Genomic DNA, 13337 nt, shown 5'->3' with positions numbered 1-13337 from the left:
CCTCTCCTAAAGAGTCACCTCCTACAGCAGAAACATTTTTAAAAGAGGAGGAAAACAAATTAGCAAAACTAACCAACATAACAAAATGTAGGTTGTTATGTGTAATATCCATACATGTTATATGTAATATGTTGTTATCTGTTCCTATTCATAGTTTCCCATCTCTGCAAAGAGCTGCAAGAGAAGGTGCTTTCTCAAGCATATCTCTTGTTTGGGGTCTAGCTATGTCATGATTTTGCAGCTTTCTGTTTTGATTATTTTCTTTTTCTTTTTCTTTATGCTGTAGTAGTCATTGTAGGTATTGTTTTCCTGGTTCTGCTCACTTCACTTTTTATCAGTTCATATGTCTATTAATGTTCATTTGTTCAATTGTTTCTGATTCTTCATGATGCTATATGAGGTTTTCTTAGAAAAGATAAAGGAGTAGTTTTCCATTTCCTTCTCAGTTCATATATCTGCCAGTGCTTTTCTACATTCATCATATTCATAGTTTTTTTAACCTTTACCTTTTGTCTTAGAATTGATACTAAGTATTGGTTACAAGACAGAACAGCAAGGGCTAAACAATTAGAGTTAAGTGAATCACCCAGGGCACACAGCTAGGAAGTGTCTGAGGTCAGATTTGAACCTAGAACCTCCTGTCCCCAGGCCTGGCTCTCTATCCTCTGACCCACTTAGGTGCCCCTATATTCATAATTTCTTAGCAGCATGATAATATTCGACTCTCTTCATGTACCCAAACTTGGTTAGCCATTCCCCACTAGATGAGCACCTACTATGTTTTCAACCCTGCTGCTACAAAAAGTATTGCTATCAATATTTCAATATATATTGGATCTTGCTTTTTGACATTGACCTCCTTGGGTTATATGTCTTCCAATGGAAACTTTGGGCCAAAGAGTATTATTCTGTGCCATTTAAAATTATAGGACTGAGGAAGACATTTCCTTTCTGATCTATTGATCAGTAGTGTTAAAATAAAATCATTTTCCCAGATAAAAGTCTCATATCCAAGATATATAAATAATTGATTCATATATATGAGAAAAGGAACTATTTCTCAATATAGAAGTAGATTCAAATCTGGCCTTAGACACTTCCTGAGCAAGTCACCTAGTCCTTACTGCCTAGCCTTTACCACTCTTCTGCCTTCAAACCAATGCACAGTATTAATTCCAAGACAAAAGATAAGAGTTTTAAAATAAAAATAGATGAATGGGCAGAAGAACCAGATCTCAAAGGAAGAAATCCAAGCTATCAATAGCTGTAAGAAAAAAAACCACCAAATCACTAATAATTAGAAAAATGCAAATAAAAACAACTCTGAACCATCGGACTGGCAAAAATGGTGAAAAAAGGAAAATTATAACTTAGGGAACAGTTTCAGAGAAGCCTGAGGAGATTTTATGAAGTGTTATACAGAGCAAAGTGAAGAGAACCAGGAGAACAATTTATACAATAAAAATATTATAAAGAAAAACCCCTTTGAAAGACTTAAGAACTGATGCAATGATCTGCCATGATTCCAGATGATCATTGTGGGTATAACTTGCTACTCATCTCCTATCAGAGAGGTAATGTTTTCAAGGTACAGAATGAGACACATATTTTAGATGTATCTAGTGTGGGAATTTATTTTGTTTGGCTAGTTGTATTTATTACAAGGGTTTTGTTTTTCTGGGTTTTGTTTTTGTTTTATTTTTTCAACTGGGGCCAAGGATCCAACAATAGGGTTGCCAAAAAAGGAGAGGAGAGTCATTGAGGCATTTTTATTTTTTTAATTGTATTTGTTTTTAACATTCTTTTTTAAAGAATTTTTGTGATTTGTATTCTCTACCTCCCTCCAGCACCTCCTGGACCTATTGGGAGGGTGAGCTGTGTGATCTTGATTATACATATAGTGTATGTTTCCATATTGGCCATACCAAAAAAAGGAGCAAGAAAAAATGAAGTGAAAAAATTATACTCTTTGAAGCATTTTTAAAGAATGCATAGGAGAGAACAGAAAGAAGGTCAGAAGGAAATACTCATAAGCAGGATATCCTTGAAAGCTACAGACTGATTCATCATATTCCTTAAAGGAAAAGTAAACTGCACATTGAGATTCTGTTTCATGTACAGTCCTCTTTCTCTTCTAGGTTGTATATAGAGATACTAATTTTATTTGATAGTTGCTAAGTTCAACATAAAAAATATAAATAAAAATATTGCATAGCAAAATAAATTCAAATTATAGGATTGTATCAAGAGCATCCACATAGTCTCAATCAACTACAAAGATTTAAAATATAAAACAAAGTTTAGTATTGTAATGAAATTATACAAGAAATTTAACATGACATTTAAATGATTTGCCACTTTTACCCATATGATCCAAGATTGATATTTCCTTTATGATTCAAATACTGCATTTGGAGACAGGAGTCCTGGATTGAATCCAAATTCTGCTACTTAGTACCTATATAATCTTGGGCAAGTCACTTAAACCCTGTGGGCCTCTGGTTCCTTATCTGTAAAAGGAATATTAAAAGGCCTCTAAGGTCCCTTCTAGCAATAAATCTTTGACTTTGTCATCTTCCTACCCCCATCCTTCTACATGGAGGTTCATGTAGCATGGAGCAACAAATCTAGCTTTTTTTTTCCCTCATACTAATCACCTGCTAGGAAAGGGCAGCATTAGGTGGCCTAGGTGCCAAAGAGAGTAGAAGAGTATAAGAGTAGAAGAATGGACCAGACTTATTGGCTTATACTAGTCATGGTCACTTATTAGGATGATTAAACAAAGGAGGAGATTCTGAGGACCTAACTTCAGTACCCCATTGGAGAAACCCAAGTCTTTGTGGTTTGCATTTTCCTAACAGGACCCATCCAGTCCAATCCCCGAAATTGTATTATTTCCTTCATTTGATCTTGAGGATTTAGGTATTAAAACTATTTCTTGTACCACTATGATGCTGAGTCACCTGAGCTGTTTCTAGAGATTCTTAGATCTTCCATGCCTAAGGACTAGATTACTTCTAAGGCTATGGGTAAACCTGCTGAGGATTAGATGACTAGAGAGGGTCTTTTAGATGTGGATATAGTAGGTAGGGAGTCAGGCTAATAATTACAAAAAATCATTTTTAATCTTCCATGGCACCTACAAAAGCTTGCCAAGTCTATTTTCTTCATAGCCAAAATGTAAACCTGGAACTTCATATCCAAGTATTCAGTTCGAAAGGAGATTTAGATAATGGTTTAGAAGTAAAAGTGGTGGAAGCATGGATCTATGGGTTAGAGCCAAAGGATAAGATAAGAAGACAGAGATCTAGGGAACTGAAGTATGGGAGAGCTAAAATATACAAGAGTCATTGTTTGTCTTGGAAAGCCCAAAGTCTGTGGAGGTGACAACAGTGCAGGTACAGCTCAAACCAGATTAAAATGTAATCGAGAAACATTTAGCAAAATGAAAAGATGATAGAACATAGATAATATCAGTATGTGGTTTTCTAAGTTCGTATGTGACCCAGCAGGGATCCTTATGTACAGTTTAGTAGACTCTGTTTTATTTGATACCACTAGTTCAGAGAGCTCCAAGAAAACTAGTTCCAGTTCCAGGGAAGATTAAGGAGTAAAAATTCAAAGATTAAGGGAATTGTATCTTTCCTTAAGAATGGCCTTGGTCTAAGCAAGACTTTTGTTGTCCTATTCTGAGGCTAGTGTTCATTCATCCAGTAAATATTTGCATACCGAGGGATACAGACTTGTATTGATGTTGTCTGGAGCCTCAAGGAGCCTTCTGATAAGGCTGTGGCAACAAAGCCTCAGTTCACAGAATCAGATGGGAAAAGGAAAGGGCAAGATAGTTGGTACTGATCAGGATGAGAAGACTGGGCAGGGCTTTGAACACTCTGGGAGATTCAGTTCAATTCAGCAAATATTTATCAGGTACAGAGTGGTAGTAGGAACTGTAATAGGCTCCAGAAATACAAAGTTTAGAAAACAAGAAGAGGGGTAGTTAGGTGGCTCAGTGGATAGAGAGCCAGACCTAAAGTTGAGAGATACTGGATTCAAATGTGGCCTCAGATACTTCCTAGCTATATGATTCTGCCTAAGTCACTTAACCCTCATTGGCCTAGCCCTTACCACTCTTCTGCCTTGGAACCAATACATATTATTGATTCTAAGACAGAAAGTAAGGATTTTAAAAACAACAACAACAAGAAGCCCTAGTTTAGGGCCTTATCACTTCCATAAACTATTATAAGAACCTCCTGATTGAACTCCCTTACTCAATCCTGTCCCCATTTCAATCCACCTTAATACAGCTTTTGAAGTGAATTTACCAAAATGCTGATCTAACCATTGTCAACCCTTCCTACCCAGTAATCACCATTTAACTCTATGATCAAATATAAAGTCTTCCATTTGAGATAAAGGTCTTCACAAATGAGTCCCATCCTTCCTTTCCAGCACTTCTTATATATTATACTTTTCCATGTTCAGTCTACCCAACCTGGCCTTCTTATTGTTCCTCTCATGAAACTCCATCTCCAATCTGTACCTTTTGTACAAGATGTCCCCCATGCCTGAAATGCATTCCCTCCTCACTTCCACCACTTGTAATCCCCGGTCTCCATGACTGAACTAAAAGCCTTTTTTAGTCTTCTTAACTATTAATGCCTCAATTCTTCCCCTAACCAAGATTACCTTTTATTTGTTTCATATTCTGTACATATCTATATATGTGCATGTTGTCTCCCCCATTAGAATGTCAGTTCCTTAAAAGTGGAGACTGTTTTGCTTCTGTCTTTATATACTTAGCCAACTAGCACAGTATTATAGTAACATACCACAGTAATATAATTGGTGTTAAATAAGTCCTTATTGATTGATCGATACAACACACATACAGATAAGTAAATATAAGATAACTTGATCAAGAAAAGAACTGTAACAACTGAGGAAATCAAGCCATCTTATAGGAGGTAGCATTTGATTTGAGTGTTGTCTGTGAAAGGCCATGGAAATAGAAAACAGTATCCAGTTGAAGAAACAGCTAGTGAATACTTTGGCTAGACTGTAGAATATGTGAAGGAGAGTAATTGGAAATGTCTGTAAAGGTAGGTGGGAATCATTGTGGAGAACTTTAAATGCTAAGCCGATAACTTTGTATTTTCTTATACGGGTAATAGGGAGCCAATGAGGATTTTTGAGTAGAGGAGAATCATAATCAGCCCTTTGCTTTGGGAATTGTTTGGAAACTAGACAAAGAATAAATTGAAGATAGGCGTGATTACCAATAGGGAGTCCAATTAGCAGACTGTTAAAAGAATCCAAGTGAAAAATGAGAAAAATGAATAAGGGTAGTGTCTGTGTTAAGTGGCAAAATGAGTAGACATATGGATGTGAAAAATGTTGTAGATGAAAAAATCACTAAGTTTTAGTAGCTTTCAGAAGTTTTTAGTGTCAGAATGGGATGAAAGAAAAGCAAAAGTTAAGGACAACTCTGAGATTGGAAATCTGAGCAAATGGAAGAAAGTGGTACCATCATTAGGAATGGAGCATCTCATAGGAGAATCAGATTTGGGGAAGGGAAGAGAATGAGTACTGTTGTGGACTTGTTGAGACGTCCACAGGACATCCATTTTGAGATGTCCAGCAGGTAGCTGTCAATATAGCACTGGTGTTCAGGAGAGAGATTTGGTCTGGATATATAGATTTAGGAGTCCTCTGAATAGAGATGGCAATTGGATCCCTGGTTGCTGAGATCTGTGGTGCTGAGGGTCTTTTGCAAAGTCAATGTTGAGTCTTAAAGGTCATCTGCTATTTGAATGATCTGGTCCTAACAAAAATAGATCCTGATTTCAGTACTCTGTGCTTAGATCTTATGGGGAAGTTTCAGGTTCTAGCTCTGGCCCTGCCATTGTACATTATCTTTGTCAAACCTTTTCTCCTCCCTTGGATCTCAGTACCCAATTTTTTCTTATGTGAGGGTTGGACAATGTGACTTCAAAGGCTCCTTCCCGTTCTAACATTCTCTGTTCTTGACTTTTTAACTTTATTAAATAACCAGAGAATATTAGTATCCATTTCAAATTCAGACAGAATGCACCCTTTATTGTTGAAGCCTCTTAAGACTTTATATTAAGGCCATGTCCTTATGTTTCCTTTATCTTATGAAACAACCATTTTATGTGTATCATAACAACTTAGTGGAAAATAGGGATGGCTAGAGGTTCTAACTGGTAGTAGTGAAGAGCACATTTCAAGTGACTGCAGTGGGGCCTGTCCTCATATAAGATGTGGCTTTTAGTTTATAGTTAAATCCTTAAAATTGTATTTTGTTCATTTTCACTGCATTTTCTAAAGAGCCCTTGGTTATGTTGCCCAAGCTTAAAGGGGGAAATACCACCACCCATTTAATTCTAACACCTTGACTCAACAACACTGTTGATTTTCCAGTTTGGAATCTAGTGAGGCTTTCTTACTGTGTTAAGTAATGAGGTGATGTGCCATCTGCTGGCAAGCTTTCCACTATCTCATTTGTACACATTTAAACAACTCTTAGCTTGGCAAATCTAATCCTGAAAGCAGATACTTTGTGGTTATATGTTATGCATTTTTATGGCACCTGAAACTCTCTCGGGCAGTTGGCAGCTCTGGATATAATTCAAAAGGCAAAGTGAGTGTCTCAGGGTACAAATAAAAGAAAGACTTCACTTGAAGTATCTATCACATAAAAGAATGGCCTTTTCCCCTACCCTGACCTTCCTACCCCAAGAAGATGCCCTGGGGTGAGGGGTTAAGTAGAAGTCTCTGGCTCCACCTTTGCAGACATGATTTTTCAGGGCTGGCTTTCAAAGAGATTGCTTCTGCCCCCAGGACTTCTTACAGTGGTCAATGCAGAGCAAAGGTCTGCAGAAGAAAATTCAATTTCCAATCTTGCCCAACCCTCCCAGCAGCATGCCACATTTTCTCCCCTGGTGCCAGTAGATTCCAACTTAAAGTCCTATATAAAAGAGAGCACTGATCAGTTACTGACTCTAATGCCATTTTAACCCCCTTCAGTAACCAGGGAAGCTCGAATTTATACTCATGAGGAGCAGTACTGTTCTGCTAGCAATTTCAGTCACCCTGTGCTCTCTTCAGGGTCTTAGATTTCAGCCTAGATATTTCCCCAAGCTAAGCTTGCTAAATCCTGAATCCAGATTTGAAAAAAGGCCACTTGTAAGATAAATGGCACCTCAGTACATGTAGATGTAATGAGAGTTTGAATTATATAGCAATACTTTTTGTTCAGTTCTACTCAACAACTAATTAGTAAACCCCTTCTGCATGCACAGTATTGTACTTGGTTTTGGAGATACAAAAACAAACCAAATCAATCTCTGCCCTTAAATTTCCCTTTTTAAAAAGCTTCCATTCTATTGAGAATGAAACTGGTAGAAAGCAGGTCAATGGGCTAGCTTATAGAATCATAAGACTTAGGGCTAGAATCATTCCTAAATAAATCCCACTCCATCATTTTATAGATGAGACAACTGAGACCCCACAGAGGGGAAGGCACTTGCAAACATATGACAGGAAACAGCAAACCCTGAATCCAAACTTATGCCTTTTCACTACAAATCTTGGGGGTTTTCTAGTTATATCAATGTCCTTTTATCTCTGAAATGTTTTAATCTCAGTTTTGTATTACTTAGAATGCTGCCTGTTAGTGAAGCCTAATCAGACAACTAAGTTTACTTCTAGAAAATTAAACATCTTGCCTCAGACATATGGCTTTCTTTTTCTTTCCCCTCCTGGAACAAAGAAAGTCCAGCAATGAGATTTTGACACATTGGTAACTCATCCATGATTCTTAACAAATTGAAAACATAAGATCATAGCTCTAGAGCTGAAAAGGATCTAAGAAACCAACTATTCCCACCTTTCCCTTCCCTCATAGTGAAGGAGACTAAAGGCTGGGGAAAAAATGACTTGGTTAAGGATTACCTAGGAGTTAAGTGTCAGAGATAGATATGACCCCAGGTCTTTTGAATATTTGAACCCAGGTCTTCTGACTTCAGAGCCAGTGCTCATTCTATTCTATCATGCTCCTTCTCAGACATACCCCAGAGGAGTTATCCTGTAGACATGAGCCATAAACAGGTTGCCACAGAGGTAAGCAACACCTGATAAGACTCTCTAAATTTAGTTATAGAATGATGATTTTTTTCAAAGTTTTGTCAAAATACTCATTACAGATGATCTGTGAGCTAAAAATACATTTGCCCCTAGAAATCTTGAATACTGCACTAAAAAGACTAAATTTGAAGTGAGAGGACTTGGTTTTGAACCTAAATTCTGCTACTTACTTCTTTTGTCTTGTTTGGCAAATCACTGAATCATAAATTTTGCTAGTTCTGACTAAGAAACCTTACTATAACCATTCAATAAGTGGCTTTCTAGTCCTTGCTTGAGGACCTCCAATGAGGAGGAACCTACTGCCTCCTGAGATAGCTTATTCCACTCTTAACTCGCTAGTTGTTAGAAAGTCTCTTCATCTAGGGAACAGAAATCTGCCTTTTTTCAACTTCAACCCCTTATTCCCACACTTGCTTTCTTTAGTCAAGCAAAACAAGTCTAGACCTTCCTTCTCATGATAGCCTTTTGCATTTTGAAGATTATAACTGTCTTTTCTCTTTTAAGTTTTCTCTTCACAAATCCTTGTATGCTCTATTCTCATTTTCTCACCATTTTTGTTGCTCTCTTCTGGATGTTCTATAACATGTCTTCCTTTTTCCTAAAATGTGTTATCCAGACCTAAGGAAAATATTCTAAATAAGGCAAGGCCATGGCAGAGTATAGTAAAACTATTATCTCCCTTCCTTTTTCTGGGCATTACCCTACTCTTAATGTGACCGAAGTTGGTATTCACTTTGTCATTTGCCATGTCACGCTGCTGATTTATACTGAACTTGCAGCCCTCTAAAATCCCCAGTGTTTTTCATCAGAATTCTAGTTTAGTCATGCCTCCCCTATCCTGTATTTATGAAGTTAATTTTTGGAACCTAAGGGTAGAATTTGTTTATATTTTCCATTGTTATGATCCACCCCTCCTGCTCTTTCCTTCCCCATCCTGAAGCCGACAAGCAGTTCTACTGGGTTATACATGTATCATTGTTCAAAACCTATTTCTATGTTATTCATATCTGCAGTAGAGCATTCCTTTAACATCAAAATCCTAATCATATCCCTATCCAACTTCATGTTTGATCATATATTTTTCTAATACATTATAGCATTCTTTCTCCTAAATTCCTCTGGATTGTCCTGGGTCATTGCATTGCTGCTAGTAGAAAAGTCCATTACATTTGATTGTACCACAGTGTATCAGTCTCTGTGTACAATGTTCTCCTGTTTCTGCTCTTTTCGCTCTTCATCAATTCCTTGAGGTCTTTTCAGTTCACATGGAATTCCTCCAGTTCATTATTCCTTTCAGCACAATAGTAATTCCATCACCAACATATACCACAGTTTATTGAGTCATTCCCCAATCGATGGACACCCACTCATTTTCCAATTTTTTGCTACCACAAAGAGCATGGCTATGAATATTTTTGTACAAGCCTTTTTCCTTATAATATCTTTAGGATACAAACACAGCAGTGGTATGGTTGGGTCAAAAGTTAGGCATTCTTTTAAAGCCCTTTGTGCATCGTTCCAAATTGCCCTCCAGAATGGTTGGACCAATTCACAACTCCACCAGCAGTGTATTAGTGTCCCAATTTTGCCACATCATGTACAACATTTATCACTTTCCCAAGGATAGAATTTTAAATTTATTTCTTTTAAATTTGATCCAATGTACTTAATAGAACATTTAATTGTTTTAGCATGTGGTGATCATATTTTGGAGCTGTAATCTGTCATCTGATGTATTAACTATCCCTTCAAGTCTCATCACATTTGCTATTTGACAATTGTGTCATCTCTGCCTTCATTCAAGTCATTGTTCCTAATTTGGAGCAGCTGCAAGCCAAGGAAAGATTCATGGGACACTCCACTTGAGACCACCCTTTAAGATAATATCATATACTAGAGAAAGAACTGTGGGAGTAGAAATCCAGAAGAAAACATATGATTTATTGCTTGTTTGTATGGGTATAGGATTTGGAGTTTGGATTTTAAAAGATTATTCTATTACAAAAATGAATAATATGGAAATAGGATTTGAATGACATTATATACACACACACACACACACACACACACACACATATATATATATATATATGTGAAATTGCTAAGAGTGGGGAGGAAAGAAGGGAGGGAGATAACAAGAATCATGTAACCATGGAAAAAGAATTTTAAATTAAATTAAATTTTTAAAAGATGATATCACATAGCCTCTTTGAGCCCTTGTGCCTTTCAAAAAGAGATTGAAATCTTCTACCTTCCAAGACTTATTTCATATTTTTCTTCTTCACATTGTCTATTCTAGCCAATCTGAGATTAACATGCTACCTCTTTTATATCCAGCATCACTGGGATGTATTCTTGCCTTTTGGAATTTCTAGCTTCCTTAAAAACTCAAGCCAAGTGTCATCTCCTATCTGAAGACTTCAATACTTCATCTCAGTTGCTAGTGGCCTCTCCTTCCTCAAATTATCTTGTACCTACTTGCCCAAATACATGTAGTATTTTTCAGTAGAACATAAGCTTGTTGAGTCAGGACTATTTGATTTTTATCTTTGCATCTCCAGCACATAGCACAGTACCTTACACATAAGTAGGCATTTAATAAATATTTGTTAAATTACCTACATGACTTCTAAGATCCCTTCCAGTTCTAAGTTCCATGATCCTTTAAAATAACATACTTTTGAATAATGAACTGGAGGAATTCTATGTGAACTGGAATGACCTCTAGGAATTGATGAAGAGTGAAAGGAACAGAACCAGGAGAACATTGTACACAGAGACTCATACATTATGTTACAATTGAATGTAATAGACTTTTCTACTAGCAACAGTGCAATGCAATGACCTAGGACAATCCAGAGGAACAGAAATGCAGAAGAAAAGCATATGATCAATCACCTAGTTCGATAGGCTTTTGATGTTAAAAGATCACACTGCTGCAAATATGAATAACATGAAAATGGGTTTTGAACAATGATACATGTGTAACCCAGTGGAACTGCTTGTCAGCTTTGGGAGGGGGGAGAAAAGAGCAGGGGAATCATGAATCATGTAACCATGAAAAAATATTCTAAATCAGTTTTTTAAATGAGCAACAGATAACAACAACAACAAATAAAAACATACTTTTTTGCTAGCATAGAAATAAAATGAGAATATATTAAACAAACTATATACCTTCCCTCCTCCCCTTGATCCCCAAAAAATTCTTAAATTTTTTGGTAAGAATTTTTTATTTACAGAAATAAATGTTACCTTTCTAATGTCCCTTACAGCATCATAGCTTCTGAGACCATTGACATGTTAACATTCATTTTTTATACCTCTGGATCATGATTTAGTATTCATCATATTTGGTGATTGCTATTGAGTTCAGTTCTATGCTGTTGAGTCCATTTCTATTTTCAGTTCAGTAAGCTTTTATTAAGCCTACTATGAGCAAAGCAATTGGCAGATTATTGAAACATGTATTTCAAAACAGTAATTATTTTCCGACATATTGGTATCTTTCTTATCTGTTCTGAAAAGGATATAAGCTTTTTTAATATAAAAAATATTACCAGGGATGCTGCATCATAAAATACCACTATATAACGTGCCAAGGATACCTTCTTCCACAGAACAGGAAGATAGATTTAAATGTGATATTGCAGTATTTTGTGTCTAAGATCTAAGCAGCTATACTGGAAGACTCTCCAACTGGAATTATATTCTGAAATGCACCATCAATGACAGTTTTTTAAAATCTTTTTACTCTATTGGACCTAAAAGAGAGAATGAAAGTTTATGCATAGGAAAAAGTGAAATAGAAAAGTTTTGAAAAACTAGAAAAAGTTAAAATAAGCCAGACATTATAAATTGATTTATATTATGTATTCTATTTGAAGCCAACATTTTTCCTTGAACCTGAAACCTAGGTCTGCAATTTAATCTTTTTCATGGAACACGAATTTAGTACAAATTGTCCTACTATTGGATAACCCGGTATTTAATGAGCAATATATTTGCAAGCCATGTCTTGAGAAACAGTAACTAATATCAAATTGAATAGTGGAGCATTTCTAAGGGGATTACTTTATATTAATACTGAATACCATTTTATCTTTTCACTTAGTGAGATAGAAACACTTTTTTAATAGGTTTCATGGGAAGGGTGGGATAGAAACAAATGTTTTAAATGTTGGGTGCAGAAGACAAAATAAGGGACCCAGTCAAGAATTCAAAGGGGGGGGAAAGACTTTACTTTTTATGTATTTTGCATTAAGCCTTAAAAGTCATCTCTTCATTTGAAGCCTGAAATGAATTGCCTTGCCTGATGACTCCAGCCCACACCGAGCTCTCTCTTCCCTAACACTTATTGCACTGAGTCAGTACCATGCAATTTAGCACTTAATTCTCTAGCCTTTTCAAGCATATGTCACTCAGCCTTGTCTCCCTAACCAGGCAGTAAGGTTCCTTAAGTAAGAAAATATCAACACCATGTCTGTGCTTCTCTTTTATCCCCCTCAGCAACTAGACCCTGACTGGCCTATAACAGAGAAGCTCAATAACTGTGGTGCTGGCCAGGGAGACCTCACTTTTCCCAATTCTGCTCACTTATGCTGTCAAACAAAGATCTACATACATCACTTTCTTCTATCGTCTGTTCACGTGATTATTTCTGTTGGCATCTAAATGGATAAAAGCTTCAGTAAATATGCACATACACAGAGTCAGGAGAGCAACCTATGACCAATAGCTTAGGCATGGGCTCCAGGAAGACATTGCACCTATATACAGAGATGATATTATATTTGAGATGACTCTAACTCAGATTTCTTTAGCATTTTCCAAAGCACTCAATAACACTGTGAGGTAGGCAGTGTAAGGTTTATTATCAAGCCTATTTCGTATATAATGAAACTCAGGCCCCCAAAAGTTGTAGTGAGCTGCCCAATGTCACATGGGTAGTAAGCAATAGAGCTGTGACTCAAACCTCAATTCTGTTCTTTCCCTCCACATCCAATTCTCTTTCTTCTTCTGCACCATGTTGATTGAGGACATTCTATATCCAAAACCAAACCCATCTGAAAATGTAATTGAGGAAAGGGGCAAACCCTCCCCAAAAATAGCAAGTTAGAACTACTGGAAATTTCATTTTATAACAAAAGTCAAGAACATGGATTTTG

Source organism: Monodelphis domestica, chromosome X (genome assembly GCF_027887165.1).
Source record: "Monodelphis domestica isolate mMonDom1 chromosome X, mMonDom1.pri, whole genome shotgun sequence".
Taxonomy (NCBI): Eukaryota; Metazoa; Chordata; class Mammalia; order Didelphimorphia; family Didelphidae; genus Monodelphis; species Monodelphis domestica.
Note: the sequence above shows the minus strand (reverse complement) of the source record.